The sequence below is a fragment of the Procambarus clarkii genome, chromosome 15, assembly GCF_040958095.1.
Source record: "Procambarus clarkii isolate CNS0578487 chromosome 15, FALCON_Pclarkii_2.0, whole genome shotgun sequence".
Taxonomy (NCBI): Eukaryota; Metazoa; Arthropoda; class Malacostraca; order Decapoda; family Cambaridae; genus Procambarus; species Procambarus clarkii.
In genome coordinates, this window is record NC_091164.1 from 46,652,747 (window position 1) to 46,657,575 (window position 4,829).

General features: G+C 53.2%; 2 non-coding genes across 2 annotated transcripts; both read right to left on the reverse strand.

The window, feature by feature from the left end:
* Positions 1 to 578: 578 nt before the first annotated feature.
* Positions 579 to 741, reverse strand: LOC138365161 (5.8S ribosomal RNA). The gene has a single exon (XR_011228707.1). It is a non-coding gene; the product is annotated as a 5.8S ribosomal RNA (ribosomal RNA).
* Positions 742 to 1,388: 647 nt separating this feature from the next.
* Positions 1,389 to 3,259, reverse strand: LOC138365167 (small subunit ribosomal RNA). Its single transcript, XR_011228713.1, has one exon. It is a non-coding gene; the product is annotated as a small subunit ribosomal RNA (ribosomal RNA).
* Between the last annotated feature and the right edge of the window lie 1,570 nt (positions 3,260 to 4,829).

The window sequence follows — 4,829 nt, forward strand, 5'->3', positions numbered from 1 at the left end:
CACCTGTGTACTGGTGTAATTTACTCGTTCATGAGCGTTATTGGCACCATTTCTTCTCTCTCTCGAATTCTGCTAGGCCAAAGTAAATGAAATCCGGTTGAGTCGGTCCGTAGAGAGTGTGTGTGATAGGCGGGAGGTTCCTCAAGCGTTCAATTTCCCTGGCACACTACTACCTCTGGACCGGCGACGCATGGCATGTCGCTTCCGACCCGGTCCTCTAGCCATACCCTTGTGTTGTGCCATCCAGTCCACGGAGGGGTGGAAACTGGCGGCTTTGCTTGCTGCACGTCTGTGGGACAATCGGATCCGCAGCAGACGTCGAGTGTTTTCTCACTCAAAGGGCGGCAGGCCTCTGTTGCAGAAATAGGACGAAAAGCGTCTTTCTTTCACAGCATGATGAGGTGTGCTAGGGGCTCGTTTGTCAAATATTAGGGGGACTCCCGGTTTTGCCTCCTGCCTTCTCATTCGGGGGGCAGTGGCGGGCGTCGTTCCCCAGAGCAGGCCAAAGCGCATCGTTGAGCCTGCCAAAGAGCAGAATATGGAGGCCGCAACAGCTACTCGCCCGATGGATGTTATTCCGACCCTCGCGCAGGAGTGGCGACAGTACACATATCAGGACTGCCGCCGCAATGTGCGTTTCGACTTGTCGATGTATCTGGTATTCTTGCGATTCACATACCGACACGCAGTTAGCTGCGGTCTTCATCGACCCACGAGCCAAGGGATCCACCGTTAAGAGTTGTATATGTTTTTATTAAGGCCTGTCGGCCGTCTATCACTCCATCATAGGAGGACGTAATGTATGGGGGGTTTTGATAGGGCTGGTAAGAGCCCGACTTTGGTTAGAAGACACATAAAATGCTTTTTTCTCTCTCCCCTTTTTCTCCTCTGCCGCACACGTACATTTACGTTTACAGTAGAGTGAAGGCGGGGAGGGAGGGGCCCACTGGGAAGCGTGTCAAGGAAAACCCAGCACTAGACGCCGCAGAGTAGCAGGCGCCGGCCCTGTCAACGAGAGGAGCAGTAGCGTCTTCGCCTGCTGCTTTCTCTCTATGGTGTGGGTGCCGGAAGCCACTGAGCGAACGGGGACAAGGAAGAAAGATGTCGGTGACGGGTGTCGCGAGCCCCAACACGATGACTCTAAAGCAGTATACGGCGCTAGGACTGTGACCTGCGCCGGTCGGACTGACTGACATGTCATGTCAGTCCGACATCACAGACCTGTTATTGTCTCACAGTGGGTGTTGATCTCCCCGCCGTTTATCCGCTTTCTCCTTTTCCCACGGCAATTGGGTGCGGCTCCCAAGGCTACCCTTGCCTTCTTCGCATTGAAGAATACTCGAACGACGACGACGAGCCGATGGTTGCAGCTCTCGCGTCACAAACTGTAATGATCCTTCCGCAGGTTCACCTACGGAAACCTTGTTACGACTTTTACTTCCTCTAAATGATCAAGTTTGGACATCTTTCCGTCAGCTCGAGGCGAGAACCCCTTGCGCCGAGACGCGAGGGGGTAGAACATCCAAGAGCGCCAGTCCGAAGGCCCTCACTAAATCATTCAATCGGTAGTAGCGACGGGCGGTGTGTACAAAGGGCAGGGACGTAATCAGCGCAAGCTGATGACTTGCACTTACTGGGAATTCCTCGTTCATGGGAAACAATTGCAAGCCCCCAATCCCTATCATGAAGGTGGATTGAACGGGTTACCCGCTCCTCTCGGAGGGGGAGAACACGTTGATCTCTTCAGTGTAGCGCGCGTGCGGCCCAGAACATCTAAGGGCATCACAGACCTGTTATTGCTCAATCTCGTGCGGCTAGAATTGCCGCTAATCCCTCTAAGAAGAAGTTGCGAACTGGACACCAATTGCTGGAGATCCGTCGACTAGTTAATAGGCCAGAGTCTCGTTCGTTATCGGAATTAACCAGACAAATCGCTCCACCAACTAAGAACGGCCATGCACCACCACCCACCGAATCGAGAAAGAGCTCTCAATCTGTCAATCCTTCCGGTGTCTGGGCCTGGTGAGGTTCCCCGTGTGAGTCAAATTAAGCCGCAGGCTCCACTCCTGGTGGTGCCCTTCCGTCAATTCCTTTAAGTTTCAGCTTTGCAACCATACTTCCCCCGGAACCCAAGACTTTGGTTTCCCGAAGCTGCCCGCCGGGTCATGGGAATAACGCCGGCGGATCGCTAGTTGGCATCGTTATGGTTAGAACTAGGGCGGTATCTGATCGCCTTCGAACCTCTAACTTTCGTCTTGATTAATGAAAACATCTCTTGGCAAATGCTTTCGCAGTAGTTCGTCTTGCGACGGTCCAAGAATTTCACCTCTAGCGTCGCAGTACGAATGCCCCCGCCTGTTCCTATTAGTCATTACCTCAGGTTCCGAAAACCAACAAATAGAACCGAGGTCCTATTCCATTATTCCATGCATAGACATTCAGGCCATTAAAGTAGCCTGCTCTGAGCACTCTAATTTTTTCAAAGTAAACGTGCCGGCCACTCGGGACACTCGATGAAGAGCACCCCGTGCGAGCCGGCGGGGCTAGTTAGCTGTTCGGAGCGTGACAGTAAGCACCAGGCGGTGTACCGTCAGTCCGGAACTGAGATCCAACTACGAGCTTTTTAACCGCAACAACTTTAATATACGCTATTGGAGCTGGAATTACCGCGGCTGCTGGCACCAGACTTGCCCTCCAATAGATCCTCGTTAAAGGATTTAAAGTGTACTCATTCCGATTGCGAGGCCTCGGATGAGTCTCGCATCGTTATTTTTCGTCACTACCTCCCCGTGCCGGGAGTGGGTAATTTGCGTGCCTGCTGCCTTCCTTAGATGTGGTAGCCGTTTCTCAGGCTCCCTCTCCGGAATCGAACCCTGATTCCCCGTTACCCGTTATAGCCATTGTAGGCGCATAACCTACAATCGAAAGCTGATAAGGCAGACACTTGAAGGATGCGGCGCCGGTGCGGAGACCGTGCGCTCAGCAAAAGTTATTCAGATTCACCACGGGTGGGTTAACGGACCGAGGCCCGACCAGTTTTGAACTAATAAAAGCGCTCTTCCCCTTGCGGTCAGAGACGTGATGCATGTATTAGCTCTAGAATTACACCAGTTATCCAAGTAAGTGGGGTTACAGATCCAATGAAACATAGCTGATTTAATGAGCCATTCGCGGTTTCGCCCTTAACTCGGCTTGTACTTACACATGCATGCTTAATCTTTGAGACAAGCATATGACTACTGGCAGGATCAACCAGGTAGCTCAACAGTACTACTGATATATAGTACACAAGACACACACACCACACCCCTCGCTCCCCTCGGTTTGCGTTTTAATCCTGCTTTGCAAGTAAATCTCACTATGGACTCTCTAGCAGCCCGACAGTATGGCGTTATGTCGATACGTTAGACGAACAGAGGCGGAGGAGAGCAGTTACTCCGCGTGGACGAACGATCATAACTACCCCGCCGAGATTACTCCTGCTCGTCATTGTCGTCATTCAACACGGCAAGCTGGAAAAACAGGAGGAGGAGCAGTAGTAAGTGAGTAGGTGGTGGTGGTCTTTTTCGTTTTGGTAGGGACGCGAGTCTTATTTTCCTCGGCGTCACCCCTTTTATATGAAAGGAACCGTCGGAAATGCATCCGAGGTGCCGTGTGGTTTGTCGCCTCCTCGTTGGTGGAGAGAGGCGACGCCACAGTGTTTTTGTTCAGCCTTCCCATGACATGGAAGAAGGTTGGTGCTCTGTTCCCATGCACACAGACCGATCGATAGCTGACTCGATGTGCAGTCGTAGGCTGGAGAAGTGATCGCACGGAGATCGGAAGGAATCGTCGTGACACAATACAGAGGCGCTGCTTTGAAGGCCTCTCGAGCCTCACGACGTGCGCGATTACGGGCGCTCTCGCCTAATGCTACGTATGTCTAGCAGAATGCAAGTTCGCCTCGCGCACCGGACCCGAGATGCCGCAGCGTGTGCAGTGACAGTTCTCAGTTTGCATCGAGCATCGGGATCATGCTCTTGCGGGAAGGAGGATGATGGGGGGTTGTGTGGAGAGAGAGCTGCTGCCGAAACAAACTACTCACTCCAGGGAGGAATTGAAGGCAATTCTCGAGCCACACGACATGCGCGAGTTTCGCCGACCGTCTTCGCCCACTGTTACGTATGTCTAACACATGAACAAGATCGGTCGCACGCGCACACCGGACCCCGAGGTGCCTGGGCTCTGGAACCACACGACATGTGCGAGGAGGGCCGCCTTCGCCTGCAAGTTACGTATGTCTAACAAGACGCAATGGTCGGTCGCTCACACACCGGACTCCAAATACCTCAGCCTATGTGGCATTTGCCCCGCGACAGACAGGCAGGTTCCCCATTGGCGCCGGTGAACGAGAAGCAGTTCGCAACCGCACCGGAACCCAGAACCTGTGATCCAATCCCGCGACAGGCAAAACACCGTCTGGTTCCCCAATTACTCCGGTATACGTCTGCGGCAAACAGTTCGCTACCGCACCGGAACCGAGAACCAGCACCCTAACAGTGGGGGAAGAGAAAGGAGCCCACGCACCAAAACAATGGAATACATTTGCTCCTTCTCTCTGGCGACAACGAGACACAATGTCGCCAAGACGCCGGTAGTAGGTTCAGCCAGCCACCGAGTCTCCCCCTTTATATAGCTATATCTAACGTCCATGGAAGGCCATCTCGGACCACACGACATGCGCGAGTTTCGCCGACCGTCTTCGCCCACTGTTACGTATGTCTAACACATGAACAAGATCGGTCGCACGCGCACACCGGACCCGAGATGCCTGGCTCTGGAACCACACG